Raw genomic sequence first — 16078 nt, forward strand, 5'->3', positions numbered from 1 at the left:
TCAACTTAACCTTTCGACAAAGGAAATTAATAGTTGGCACCTTAACTAGACCATATCATCATCAAGAAGGGACTCCTTTGGGAGTTGTACATTGTACTTGATATGATATCTAAGCAATGACCACATTTTAACCTTGAAAATTAAATTCTCGAAATTAGCATACTCACTAGGACCATGCCGCTTTCAATTTAATTTTCTTGGTTATCTTATTTAATTTCATTCTCCAAAGTACTTGTGAAAATTACACAAGTAAGCCACGTTGGGTGGACGTTTACTGCATAACTCCCACTACTTTAATGGTTTAAATATTTTTTATAGAAACCTCTTCTGACAAACTTATGAAAAACAAATATGAAGTAAGCCACGTTGGGTGGACGTTTACTCATATTGCTAATCACTTTGTCTAGAGACCGCATGTGGAGGTCTAAAATAATTTTTAATTACTATAAAAATTATTAAACTGCTTAGTCTTTTTCTTTCAAAAGGTTTGTTATGCTCAAGCACATAAACCTAAACATGCTTCTCTAGAACGCAACATGTAAATCATGCTCGCAGAATTCTAAAACATGCTTAAGAAAACGGCAAACCTACTAACATGCTCGTCTAAGCGCAATTAATAAACAAATATTAACAAGCAAAGATGTGCAAAAGGCAGGTAAAGAGCATAAGGGATTAACAACCACGACATGCAAAGAACAGTAATAAAAGAATTAAAATTCTTCGTGACCCATTCGTGGAAACCCAACATCTATTCTATTACAAAATAAAATAGAAAAACAAGCCCAAAAACTGAAGAAAAAAATTGGCCCGAACACATGGGCCCGTCAAGCTAGGGTTTGGGCCCCCTTGGGTTGAGAAACAATCGGCCAACCTAGGGTTTGGAACCCTAGGCGCCGCTCGCCTCAGCCAGCAGCCCAACAGCAGTCCAGCTGGCGTCGGCTGCTCCCACCGCCGGTCTCCTCCTTTTTCTCGGCTAAGGCACACAGCCTCGGCAGAAGCAGAAGAGGCCCGGGCAGACAGCCTAGCGTGAGGGCGCTGGGCGCAGAAGCAACGAAGCCAGCAGGAAAGACCGCGCAAGGCCGCACAGCAACGAAAGCCCTCGCCTCGATCCAGCCGCAGGCAAAAGACAAAGCACAGCCAGAGCAAAGAAAGGCGGCAGAACGCAGAGCAACACAGCGTAGAAACGGCAAGTGCGGGCCAGCACGGGCAGAGTGCCGCCCGTCGGGGCGCAGTGCGCAGAGCGCGCAGGCACAGGCCGGGGCGGCGCACGCCCTGCCCGCTGCTCCCAGTCGCAAGAATTGCCCTTTTCCTCTCCCCCGTCGCGAACAGCAACCTGCAGCAGAGCCCTCGGCATACGCGGCACTCGGCGCTGTCTGGATCAGCCGACCAGTGCACGCGAGGCACAGCGCGCAAGCGCTCGTGCGCACGCTGCCCTCGGCGCCGGCAGCCCGTGTCGCACCGTGCTGTCCCGTCGTCCTCCCACCAAACACCGTCCATCGTTGTTGATTCGTCGTCATCCTCGTTTCGTTCTTCAATTTTACAGATTTACAACGGAAAAACAAATACAATTGAAATCCTAATCTAACCACGGAATTTCTCGTGGTGAAAAACGATTACAACGTCAAACGACGTATCCCACGAATCAATGAATCACGAAGAACAACAGCAATTAAAAACAACGCATATTATTAATTGTACACAAATTAATAATAGAGCCAAGAAATTAATCCTGGGCTCTGATACCAATTGAAGGAATATTAAATTGAATTAATACTCGATTGCCCGATGATCGTTTCTTGGATTATTATTAATTCATCATACAACGATTAATTCCTAACATGCTCCTATGAATTTAACAGCTGCACACAGGTGTTAGGAAAAACTTACTTGAGAATCGGATGCACAGATGGTTGATGATCGCGTCGAATGATTCAGACTCCAGCTCTGATCTTCTCGACTGTATCCCGCTCAATTCCCAACGTTGGATGGACAACGAGCTATGAGAACTCCCAAGACAGAAAAGCCAATCACGTTTTTCTGCGCCCCCTCTCTGCTCTCAAAACCCTAATTTTGATCAGTGTATTTTCCTGAGAGCTGACAGCTGTATTTAATAATACAGAAAAGAGGGAGGAGGCGCCAATTACAGTGCTAGGGCCGAAAATCTGTCTTCTTGGGCTAGGAGACATTGGGCCAGCCCAGGGACCAGATACAAGGAATAAAGATGGGCCTCAAATAAATTAATTTATCCATGGTCAGCCCAGACCATAATTAATTTATAAATATCAGTTCATTCCACTAGAGAACCGATACTGACTTACCCCTTTATTGCCGGTGATGAGTCGGGGCTTGTATTTAGACTTATTAAATCCTCGTATTTAAAATATCCGACATCCATTAATTAATTAGAGCTCTGACAGCCTAAATTAATTAATCTCTTTGTAATCCTTAAGCAGTACCACTCAAACCTTATTATTGCGCCTGAACTTAATCAACCTGCAGGGTTTTAGCAATAAACATTATTGAGCTCCTTAAGGGGATGTCATTATCCTATACCGGATACGAGTACTAATACAGATAATCAGATATCATATATTAACCGCTATCACCCAAGATACAGAGTACTCAAGTTACTATATAACTCTCGCTCATAGTAAGTCAAAGTGATAAACGAATCAACATATATATCTGAAATCTTATTAGTATTAAGATCTTATAAGTCACCGATATCTTTAATTCTTCACTGAAGTCAGATAGAAGAATATATCTCACTGTGGTCCTATCAATACGTAATGACGTACCAGTATAGATAAGTAGTCAAGACAAACTACTTCCATCCATACCGCAGCCTAAACCAATAACTTGTCCTAGAGTTATTTCGGCTGTGATTATATTATATCTCTTAAGGTTATTCCAATTATATGATCTTCTGTGATCTACAACACACCATATAATCTACTTATATAGAGATAAAGAACATACATATGCAATCATGAACACAATCAGATAGGAGATTAGATAGTGAACTTAGGAAACATTGTATACAAGCATAAAACGTTCTTGCTTTCAGTATACAAATCCAACACCACATGGGCACAACTGCAACAGACTTTCTTGGAAGAATTCTTCCCAGCATCAAGAGTGGAGCGGATGAGATGGGACATCCACAACATAAGACAAGATGGGCTAGAATCCTTCTATGAATATTGGACGAGATTCAAGTGAATGCTAAGCAACTGTCCTCATCATCAAATCTCTCCAAAAGATCAAGTGGAGAGTTTTGTAAAGGGCATGCGGAGAAATGATCGCAGTTTGGTCCTAGCAGCCTGTAATGGATCATTGATGAGTAAGACTCCGTTGGAGATCTTTCAATTGTTGGGTACCCTGGCAGAAGAATCACGCGATGAGGGGCATGAAAGAAATCAGGAAAAATCGAGAAAAACTGAAGAGAAGGAGGAGATGTCCAAACTGGAGAAAACTATGGAGAAGAGCATGAACGAACTCGAGGAACTTCTGTCGAGGCTGACTATACCGAAGAAGATTCGTCAATGTGGCCTTTGCGATGCCACCGGACATCAGTCCGAGAACTGTCCCAATTTTGGCGAGGATATTGTTGATGTTAATGCCATCGGAGGACATGATGGGAATCCAAGAAAGTATGATCCTTTTGCAAACACTTACAATCCAGGATGGATGGATCATCCTAACTTTCGGTGGAAGCAAGACGGTCAGCCCCAACAGCAGAACAATATGGGAGCACAGATGCAACGTCCTCAGTATAATCAGAACCAACATCAACAACAGTACCAGCTGGGACTACCTCAACACCACAACCAGAATCAACAACAACTCCCTTACCAACCACCACACCGGATAGCACCTTGGGAAGAAGCTATCGAAAACATGGCTAAAGAGAGTGAGAAGTTTCGCAATGAAATTCGTGCCGACATAAACCAAACCAACCAGCAAATTAGTCACTTGACTAAGGCAGTGGCCAAATTGGAGGAAAACGCTGGTAAGCTCCCAGCCATGGGAATCAACCCCAGGGAACACGCCCAAGTTGTGCTAACTGATTTTCCAGAAGGAGAGGAAAAGGAAGAAGAGTTGTTAGCTGAGGCTGAACTGATTCAAGGAAGTTCGAATAAAAGTGGTGAAGGTCCAACTGCTGAACAAACTGGAGGTAGCCATCTAACCGATGCACCTTACCCAGGACGCCTGAGACAGAAAGCTAAAGAAAAGGAAGCAAGTGAAATGATGAAGATGTTTCAAAAGGTGGAACTAAGCATACCCCTACTCGATGCTATCAGGCAAATTCCAAAGTATGCCAAATTCTTGAAAGTCCTTTGTTCAAGAAAAGACAAGATGGAGGAAGAAGTTCGTTACGTGATGGGAGAGAGTGTCTCGGCAGTGATCCAACGAAAGCTACCCACGAAGCGGAAAGATCCAGGGATGTTCACCATTCCGTGCAATATTGGCGGAACATACGTGGATAAGGCAATGATTGTCACAGCCCGCTACCCTTAATGACGGTTTAGCCGGGATTATGACTTGGGATGAGAATTAATAAGTGGGAACGGAAATGGACAATTACTTAACATTAAAGTATATGGAAATGTCACTCATAGATAAAACGTTAGGACCATATATGATTATTTGGATACTTATAAAACATACTCATAAAGGAAAACTGATTAAGGTGGGTTACCCAATAACACGTGTCACAACTTCATAACATAGAACTATCCTAATCAAAGTGTTTGCAGCGAAAAACATGTGAGATATACATATGAAGATGTATACTCAAGGTTACATTTCTTGAAATGTCAAAGGAACACCCGCTCAACACCATTCCATTCCATCAGCTGCTCAACCTGCACATTTAGAAATACATGCAGGGCTGAGTATAAAAATACTCAGTGGACAAATGCCGAAAATACATTCATGCATACATATATAAATTGAACTGCCATAACAGTAACACACAGGGGTTTTCTTAAATGACCTGCGCTTACTAAAACATTTCTTTCATTTTCATAAAGTCGATCGGCCGATCATTTTCCTTCATATGATCCATATCTGTTCCTTTCTGTCACGCGCCGGGAAGGAGGCCTCCTTACCACGGACGCCAAGACCGGTCGCAAGTGACTCGCGGTCTTCATGTGTGTACACGTTAACCCTAGCTAGCGACCTTTGTCTAGCATAGGATCCCAATTGGATTTCCTTTAAAGTTGGCGAACCAACACAGATAGGATACATACGTAAAACATAAATATTTTTGGCAGTCAATCATTTCATAAACATTTCATTTTCATAAACATTTTCATTTTCATTAACATTTCATTTATCATTTGGGCATAAATAATAAACTGAAATTAACAGTTAAAATCATTTCATGCATATATTCGTATAAGAGGCCTACGACACGCAGGGGATCTCTATATACGTATAGTAAAAGTAATGCCCACCTCAAACGTTCTTAAGCTAGCGTGGAGTCGCTTCTTCTTCGGCTTCACTTCCTGTCGCCCGGACCTTTATTGATGAAGAGTCGGTAAGTTCGTGAAGAAAATTGTCACAAGACAAAGTCTAATTCTACGTGCCTAGGGTATCTTTTAGTGTTTTAGGGTTCTAGCATCCATAATTCATTTCGATTAAAACAATCAAAAACTAACATAACATCGACTAACCACATAATATCACGTAACCACATAACAAACGAAATAAAAGAATTCAACATCCTTAAACTTAATATCATTTAGAAATTCACATGTTCACATAAGAGATAATAATCATGCACCATCTTATAACATTCTATACATTTCATTTCCATGTAAATAAATACGAAATTCCATTATTCATTTATAAATGACTTAAATAAGCATTTTTAACTCCATTAAAATGGAATTGATTTAAAACATTTTAATCCTTTTAAAATCTATATAAACTCTCCACTCATCTCAAATCCTTAAGTTCAAGGATAGGTTTCAAGAAAATCATGGTACTAAGTCTCGATTTATCTCTCATATAAGGCTCGTCAAATTTTCACTCAAACACATAGGCAACACTATCACATATAAGGCACATAAGAATCACAATCAAACACCATCAAAACATGCTCTGTTTTTACACTGACTCAACTTCAAAAATTAACCTGTTCTGACTCCAACATCTCCTGGACTCTAGACTCATATCAAAAGAAAGGTATTCGAGTCTAGTTTCATATAAAAAAAAGTAGAGTCAAAAACTCCAAGTGGTTTGGGAGATATGTCGTTTTTACCACGATCTACCATATTAGGCAGTTTTGAGCAATCGAAAACTTGGATTTTTCAAAAATCGTAAATATTGTCAAACTGGGATTAAATTTGGTAGATATCTAGCTAACACAATAAGGTTAATACCATAAAAATTTGGAAAGCTATATCACACAGGAAGCTACTGAAAACAATGACTCTTTACCCTGTTCTCTAAAATTCTCGGTAGTAATGTGCAGTTTAGGTTTTGTATTTTATAAAAATAGTAAACGAAGTCCAAATAATGTGAAATTTTACCGGTGTTCTCAAGACTCATGTAGGAACTTTCTATAAAATTTTCAAAGCTATTAGACATCGAAAAACCGTCAATCACAGTAGGTCAGTAGGCCTACGAAATTCACCAAAATCTCATCTCAAACTCTTAAATGCTCAACTCAACATCCCTTCAAAGAAAACCAATCAAAGCTCATTTTAAACACATATAGCACTTGAAAATTCAAGCACATTATAATACTCATCATACTCAATCTTGACTCTCTTCTTACATCATAACCTCAAATCTCAAGTAAAACGTTTCAACGAACGCATCATTAAAATTCTCTTCTCATTTTCATGCTCAAAATTACTCAAATACTCAAACATGGTCTCATTCATCATATAAATCATTATACACATATAGATTCTCTTTTATCATGTAAACTAAACTCTAATGAAACTTCATGTATCATCATAAAACTCTTAATAAAACATGACAAACTTTCACATAATGGTCATAAAGCAATTAGACCTCATTTTATCAATCATCGACTTCTCAAAATATGAAAACTCAATAACTCATACAAACTAAACTAAGTCAAAAATTTTCTTAGCCAACAAAAGACTTACTCAAACATAATTATACACTAATATCATGCTCAAATACATATATCTTAAGCCAAAATCACTTAAATAACACATAGGCAAAAAGTCCTAATTTTTATTAAAGTAAACTCTTTGAAATTTAATAAACACACATGATACCTTAATCCATTCATAGATCTATCAATCTTAGCCAATTAATCTCACATATAACCCATCAATTTACAAATTAGAGCATAGATACACATATCCCTAATTTTATTAACCTAACTCATATCAAAATCATCAATTGACATCATATACTCAATTTACTCCATCAATCATCATCATATACATCTCATGGACTCATCTTCATCATCTATTAATCATTTTAACCATTGACTCAAAAGTTCCCAATTTTGGGTAAACTAAACTCCATCGAACTTTCACATCTCAAGGCATATACTTCACAACACACATCAATCATCAACAAACATCACTTAGATCTCATTTTTCACCCCAGATCAAGAAAAGAAAAAGAAAATTTTTTGATGGGTTGAAGACCCAAATTTTCGAAAACTTTAGAAAAAGGAAGGGGGTGATTTTCTTGCTTCAATCTTTCAAGAATACTCACATACAACATCATTCAAGCAAGATTTATGGAATACATGGTCACTTACCCAAATTCTTACCAAAACCCACACTTTCTCACTCTAGCTTTGAAGCCCTTCTTCAAGGATTCTCTTGAATTTAAGTAGTTAGGATGTGTTTATGGAAGATTTTGATGGAGATTTATGTGTTTGGCATAATTTTTGGAAGCTCCGAAGGTCTCATCTATGGTTGTTAATGGTGGAAAGTGAGAGATGAGGGAGAGAAGGTGATGGCCGAAAATGGTGAGGATGGAGAGAGAGAGTTGCTTGGAAAGATATGATTTGATTTGCAAGATTTTAGAAGATTTAGATGATCTTTGAGAATATTTGGAAATCTTAGCAAATATTGGCAATTAATGCCTTGATCTCTCTCTCTCTAATCTCTACAGTCTCTCTCTAATCTCTACACTCTCTCAATCTCTACATCCACTTGCAAATTTGTGGTATTTAGTCACATGCTTGGGAAATTAAAATAATAATGTGAGAAGGGTGATTAAATAATAATCACAATAATTATGGAAATATTACTCATTAATAAAATAGCATAGCATAATTATTCATGTGACCAAATAAAATAATTATAGCACTAATATTAGTGCACTCACTCAATTTTAATATTCTTCATCGTAGGAAAAATAATTTAAAAATATTATGCTTGGAAAAATTTCCATAAATCAGCATCATTCGATTTCTCGGTAAAAATAAACTGCACTTGCTCTAGAAATTTAATTAAAATTCCAAGTGCTATAATCCTCAAATAAAAATCATAATAACTTGCTCATATAAATACACTTAACTCACCAATTAAAACTTATGCACCGCATTTACAAAAATTTTCTTTAACTAAGCACATTAAAACACATATATAACGATTAAATCACATAAGATAAATCAAACCAGTTTTATTATTAATGGATGCCGAACCCTAATTATTAATAATTAAGCCCTTAATCAGGGATTAAAAGTCGGGGTATGACAATGATGGACTTGGGAGCTTCCATTAATGTGATGCCATTGGCTGTTTACAAAAGGTTGAATATTGGTGAGATGAGGAACACCCGTGTGGTCATACAATTGGCTGACAGATCCAACGCTTACCCTGACGGAGTGGTGGAGGACGTACTGATCAAGGTTGGAGATTTGATTTTCCCAGCCGATTTCTATGTTCTGGACACCGGACCTGAAACAGGAGAGAATGTTATACTATTGGGGAGACCATTTATGATGACCGCTGGAACTAAGATCGATATGAAAACCGGAATTTTGACGTGTGAGTTCGATCGAGTCCAAGAAGAATTCAACATCTATGAGACCATGAAGAGGAAACAAGCAATGGAAATGGTGGACATGATCGATGTGTTTGAGCCCCTGGTGCAAGAACAGAGAATTGCTTTTGGTTCAGGGGATACCACAGAGAAAGTGATTCAGTATGGTCTGACTGATCGGGATGCAGAACATATGGAGGATGATGAGATGAAGGAAGCCATCATGGAACTTTACTCTCTCCGAGAAAGCACCATGGAAGCTGAGGTGGAGATAGATCAGAAGATCAAGGAATTAATCCAGGAGGTCTATCTAGCTGGAGGAACAGAGGCAAGCAAACCAGAGTTGTTGGCTCAGTATGGACAGAACGAGAAGCTGTTGCCATCAATCCAGAAAGTACCCACGCTAGAACTCAAGAAACTACCTAAGCATTTACAGTATGCTTATTTAGGCCCGGAAGAAACACTCCCAGTTATCATCAGTGCTGATCTAACCCTTGTGCAGCAAGATCGATTAGTTAGAGTATTACGGGAGAACAGGGAAGCCATCGGTTGGACCTTAGCTGATATCAAAGTCATCAGTCCTACAGAGTGCACGCACCACATCTATCTTGAGGAAGGAGCCAAACCTGTACAAGACCCACAAAGAAAGATGAATCCCGTCATGAAGGAAGTAGTATTGAAGGAGATTCTCAAGCTGTTGGAATTGGGGATCATTTACCCCATATCCGACAGCCAATGGGTGAGTCCCGTTCATGTCGTACCGAAGAAGTCAGGAATACAGGTTGTGGAAAATGATCAAGGCGAGCTAGTGCCCACCCGTTTGTAGACAGGATGGAGAGTTTGCATATATTACAGGAAGCTGAATGAGGCAACCAGGAAGGATCATTTCCCACTGCCCTTTATCGACCAGATGCTCGAAAGACTAGCTGGTAATGCCTATTACTGCATTCTCGATGGATATTCAGGGTACATGCAAATCTTTGTCGCACATGAAGACCAGGAGAAAACCACTTTCACCTGTGTATTTGGAACATTTGCATACCGAAGAATGCCGTTCGGATTATGCAATGCACAGGGAACCTTTCAACGGTGCATGATGAGCATTTTCTCTGACTTACTCGAGAATTGCATTGAGTTTTTCATGGATGACTTCACCGTCTATGGAAGCTCTTTTGACTCATGTTTAAAGCATCTGGAGCTCGTGTTGAAAAGGTGCGTAGAGAAAAGCCTAGTCCTTAACTATGAGAAATGTCATTTTATGGTAAGGGAAGGAATAGTGCTGGGGCACGTGATTTCAGAGAGGGGAATCGAAGTGGATAAGGCAAAGGTTGATTCCATCGCCAAACTGCCCTACCCGACAACAGTAAAGCACATACGGGCGTTCCTTGGTCATGCAGGGTTCTACCGGCGATTCATCAAAGATTTCGCCAAGATTGCTCAACCCATGACCAGACTTCTTCAACAAGATGTACCGTTCGAGTTTGATGACGATTGCAAGGAGGCATTCACAATTTTGAGAAACAAGTTGGTGTCAGCCCCCATTATTCAACTTCCGATGTGGGACTTACCGTTCGAAATCATGTGTGATGCCAACAACCATGACATTGGAGCAGTACTGGGGCAGAAGAAAGGCAAATAGAGTTGTGTGATCTACTACGCATCCAAGACTCTGAATCCAGCACAATGCAGCTATACCACTACCGAGAAAGAACTCTTAACAGTGGTGTTTACCATAGAGAAATTTCGTTCTTACCTCTTGGGAACAAAGGTGGTGGTCTACACAGATCATGCAGCGTTGAAGTATTTGATGGCCAAAAAAGAGTCTAAACCTCGGCTCATCAGATGGATTCTACTTTTGCAAGAGTTCAACATCGAAATAAGAGACAAAAAGGGAGCTGCCAATCTTGTGGCAGATTATTTGAGCAGGTTGCAACTGGAAGAGGATGATGGTATGCCTATTACCGATACTTTTCCAGATGAAAAGTTATACTCTGTTTGCACCCGAGGAGAAGGAGAAGAACTGTATGCTCTAACCAACCAGGAGCCATAGTATGCTGATATAGCTAACTATCTGATCACTAAGGAGCTACCCTCTGGATTAACAAGGTTCGAGCAAAGGAAGTTACTTGTGCAAGCACGATTCTATTACTGGGAGGACCCATATTTATGGAGGATTGGAGCAGATCAGGTCATACGGAGATGCATACCTGGGGATGAGCATGCCCAAATTTTCGACATGTGTCATGGAACAGCAAACATCGGACATTTTGGAGGAAAGCGCACGGCCCACAGAATTCTAGAGAGTGGATTCTACTGGCCCACCATATTCGCAGACGCAAGAAAGTGGGTACAGAGCTGCCCGAAGTGCCAGATGACTGGAGGCATTACCGCAAGGGATGAAATGCCACAAGTTCCGATCATGCCAATTGAGATTTTTAATGTGTGGGGAATTGACTTTATGGGACCTTTTCCAAAGTCAAAGAACTATGAGTATATTCTGGTGGCAGTTGACTACGTGTCAAAGTGGGTTGAAGCCAAGGCAACCGCAAGCAATGATGCCCACACCGTAGCAGGGTTTCCGAAAGAACAAGTGTTCGAGAGGTATGGTGTACCCAAAATCCTAATCAGTGATCAAGGGTCTTACTTCTGTAATGCCACTATCAGGGCACTAACTAAGAAGGTGGGGGTGACACACAAGGTCACTACAGCATATCACCCCCAAGCAAATGGCCAGGCTGAGATTTCCAACAGAGAGATAAAAAGCATTTTGGAAACGGTGGTACACCCTAACCGCAAGGACTGGAGTAACCATTTGGGAGACGCGTTATGTGCATACCGAACTGCTTTCAAGACACCCATTGGAATGTCCCCGTTCCGTTTGCTTTATGGAAAAAGATGTCATTTGCCTGTGGAAATCGAACATAAGGCGTACTGGGCAATCAAGCAAATTAACCTCAGTATGACCCTAGCTGGAGAAGCGAGGAAGTTGCAGCTGAGTGAGTTGGAAGAACTTCGGTTGGAGGCTTACGACAATGCGGTGCTCTATAAGGAGCGGACCAGGAGGATCCATGATGCCAAGATCAGGAAAAAAGAATTTTGGGTGGGACAAAAAGTCCTACTTTTTAATTCACGCTTCAAGATGATGGCTGGGAAACTTCGTTCAAAATGGTCAGGACCATTCATCATCAAAGAGATTTTCTCAAATGGGAGCATAGAAGTGTATGATCACAATGGAGTTGATACGTTCGTGGTGAATGGGCATCGCCTGAAGCCCTACCATGAACTTGCTGAAGTAGAAAAGGAGAAGGAGGAATGCCACCTTCTCGACCCTGTGTACGAGTAAAAGAAGAAGGGAGAGTCGAGCTCAAGACGGGAAACAAGAGCGCTTGCTGGGAGGCAACCCAGTGTTGTTTCTTCGGTATGGTCTTTACCGAATTTTCTTTTCTTTTAAGTTGTTTTGTTTTGTTTGGATGCACTAACCCTGTAGGAAGTCGGGCCAAGATAAGAAGGGGCGGAGGCCCAGCGGAGAATCCGAGCCCACTTTGCGTTGCAAAGTGTGTAGGTGGAGAGTTGGGGTTGGAACAGTCTGGATAAGGGCTTACGAAGAAGGGTGACATAGGCGTGTCAGCGGCAGGCAGCGATGTGATGGGAGCCCTTCGGTTTTCGCTGAAAATTTGAAATTCAAATTTTTGCCATGATTTCTTTCCTTAAGAATTATCTTACTGCCATAACCGCCATTCTTACCTTCTTTAAACCCCTCAACCCACGATTTTTCCCACAAACCCTAACTTCTGAAACTGCTACACCACGATCTCCACTCTCTCCAAACCCTAAATTTCCATAACTGCTGATAACCTTTTAAAAGCCAACCTTGTTCCCAAAATTCCCACACAATCCAAAACTTCCGCACAAACACCTACTCCTTGATCTCTGCAAATCATCATGGCAAAAACCAAGGGAGGGACGGGCTCAGGAAGCACCCAACCACCAAAGGGGAAGACCACCAAACCCCCACCTCCGAAGAGATCTACAAGGCGAACCACCTCAGAGGAGACCTCTACCAAGGTCACCGAAGACCCCTTGCTAACTATCCAGCCCGAGGACAGGGGAGGTACTGAAGTCCTACAGCAAGAGGAACAGGAGGTCGCAAGAACAGCCGCCGAGTCAAAACAACCGGAGAAGCTGGAAGAAGAGGAGCCTGAACTCACGCCTCCTACAAAGAAATCGAAGAAAGCCCAGACGGGCAAGGCAACTCCGGCGCGATCCATTGTCGCGCCACCACCTGTTCAAGCCCAACCTCAACCGCAAATTCTCGAGACCTCTATGCTGGAGGGAAGAACCGCCTCCGAGGATACGGAAGGAGAAGAAGAAGAACAAGAGAAGGCGAAAGAGGAGTGTTGGATTTGTATACTGAAAGCAAGAACTTTTTATGCTTGTATACATTGATTCCTGTGTTCACTATTTTATCTCCTATCTGATTGTGTTCATGATTGCATATGTATGTTCTCTATCTCTATATAAGTAGATTATATGGTGTGTTGTAGATCACAGAAGACCGTATAATTGGAATAACCTTAAGAGATATAATATAATCACAGCCGAAATAACTCTAGGACAAGTTATTGGTTTAGGCTGCGGTATAGATGGAAGTAGTTTGTCTTGACTACTTATCTATATTGGTACGTCATAACGTATTGATAGGACCACAGTGAGATGTATTCTTCTATCTGACTTAAGTGAAGAATCAAGATCTCGGTAACTTATATGATCTTAATACTAATAAGATTTCAGATATATATGTGGATTTGTTTATCACTTTGATTTACTATGAGTGAGAGTTATATAGTAACTTGAGTACTCTGTATCTTGGGTGATAACAGTTAATATATGATATTTGATTATCTGTATTAGTACTCGCATCCGATAGAGGATAATGACATCCCCTTAAGGAGCTCAATAATGTTTATTGCGTTAAACCCTGCAGGTTGATTAAATTCAGGCGCAATAATAAAGTTTGAGTGGTACTGCTTAAGGATTACAAGAGATTAATTAATTAAGGCTGTCAGAGCTCTAATTAATTAATGGATGTCGGATATTTTAAATACGAGGATTTAATAAGTCTAAATACAAGCCCCGACTCAAATACCGGCAATAAAGGGGTAAGTCAATATTGGTTCTCTAGTGGAATGAACTGATATTTATAAATTAATTATGGTCTGGGCTGACTATAGATAAATTAATTTATTTGAGGCCTATCTTTATTCCTTGTATCTGGTCCCTGGACTGGCCCAATGTCTCCTAGCCCAAGTAGGGCTAGAAATCGTCCCTGCACCAAAACTGGCGCCCCTTTCCTTCTTCTGTATTATAAAATACAGCTGTCAGCTCTGAGGAAATACACACTGATAATTATTAGGGTTTTTAAGAGCTAAGGAGGCGCAGGAAACGTGTAGGGTGATTTCTAGCTTGGGACTTTCATAGCTCGTTGTCCATCCAACGGTGAAAGCTGAGCGGGATACAGTCGAGAAGATCAGAACTGGAGTCTTTCGACACGATCATCAACGACCTCTGCATCCGCTTCACAAGTAAGTAATTCCTAACACCTATGTGCAACTGTTAAATTCATAGGAGCATGTTTAAAATTAATCGTTGTATGATAAATTAATAATAACCAAGAAACGATCATCGGGCAAAGCGGAACATTAATTCAATTTAATATTCCTTCAAGGAGGAGGCTGAAGAAGGAGAGGGAGTTGAAGCCATTCAAGAGGAGGAGGTGGAAATTTCGACACGACAAAGCAAGAGGCCAGGGGTCATGACGGAGCTGTCGTTTGAGCTTCGTGCAAATAAATTTATCCCGTGCCCACAACTAGACTAGCTAGTGGTAAGTCCAGAGTCGAATCCACAGGGAACTGAGCAGTAACTTCTCCTACAAGGGTGTCACTAAAAGGGTTTTGTTTTCTGCAGTGTTCTGACCAAAACGTGATTATGGGCAGAACGAGTATCCAACCTAAACTGAAATAAAAAAAGAGATAAATCAAATAACAAAATAATTCTGACTTGGGTTCGAATCACTAAACATGAATTAACACTCGATCATTGGTGCAAAGATTAATCACTATATTCGCATACCAGTGGTTATAGGCATAAGAATTGTTGTGCCCCTATTGTCACTCGTCACGCACACAACAAACCCCCTGCCCAATCTATCCTTTCAGTTTATGATCCCTTAGAAGGGTCAGCTAATGAAAATCAACTACCCCGGACAACATCCACGCTCTCTGCGATGGCCTATCGCTAGTTGTGCTTTGCCCAGAATGCCTTAAGAGCTAGATAGACCCACTTGACTCTTACGCCGATATTTCACAGCAGTCACGGCTCCAACACCAGTTGTACTATTTTGGAGGTCGATGGCAACTCGCCTTTTGCCCAAATTATTACTCGTGACCAAAACTCCCTAGTTAACTAGTGATCACTTAATTAACCAAGTTATTATAGCCTTATGGAATCAAACCTAGTGTATCGGGAATATGCTCATATAGTTGTTATGCTCAAATTAGACCTCTCCAGTTTATTCATTCATGCTTAGATCATCTTGCCCAAATCAGAATATAAACTTAGCCAACCATAACGTAAATAACACAAGCAAAAGATGTAAAGGAAAGCATACTGGAATTGAAATTACTTAAATGAAAATCGAAGTACCTACGGCTGAAAGTGCCGTGCAAAACATAAACAGAAATGTACGAGATTACGCCCACAGCCTGGGCTAGCTTCAACTCTCAAACAATGCACAACGGAACGAAATTTCAGCACCCTTTGGCTTGTGAAGCTCGTCGGGTATTTATAGGAGTCATTAGGGTACGAAGGCCCAGCCCATTAAGTGTGGCCGGATCCATGCAAGCATGGAGATGCTTATCCCTTTTCAGACCTAATCTTCATGAAGATATGTTTCCTTTTGGATAAGGCGTTGGTTTGGCCTTATCGGTCTCTTTTAGCTAGCTGCCGCCTTCCGCCTTTCTCGGACCCCCACTTGCAATCCTTTCTCGCCCGTCTGTTGTGCCTCCGTCTTCTCTTGCCTTCC

General features: G+C 40.8%; 1 long non-coding RNA gene across 1 annotated transcript; it reads right to left on the reverse strand.

Annotated features, from left to right (window-relative positions):
- Positions 1–4616: 4616 nt before the first annotated feature.
- Positions 4617–8145, reverse strand: LOC131003840 (uncharacterized). The gene is made up of 3 exons (XR_009094816.1): positions 7763–8145; positions 5463–5526; positions 4617–4868 (listed from the first exon to the last, which is right to left on the reverse strand). It is a non-coding gene; the product is annotated as an uncharacterized LOC131003840 (long non-coding RNA).
- Between the last annotated feature and the right edge of the window lie 7933 nt (positions 8146–16078).

This window comes from Salvia miltiorrhiza, unplaced genomic scaffold (genome assembly GCF_028751815.1).
Source record: "Salvia miltiorrhiza cultivar Shanhuang (shh) unplaced genomic scaffold, IMPLAD_Smil_shh original_scaffold_273_2, whole genome shotgun sequence".
In the NCBI taxonomy this organism is placed as follows: Eukaryota; Viridiplantae; Streptophyta; class Magnoliopsida; order Lamiales; family Lamiaceae; genus Salvia; species Salvia miltiorrhiza.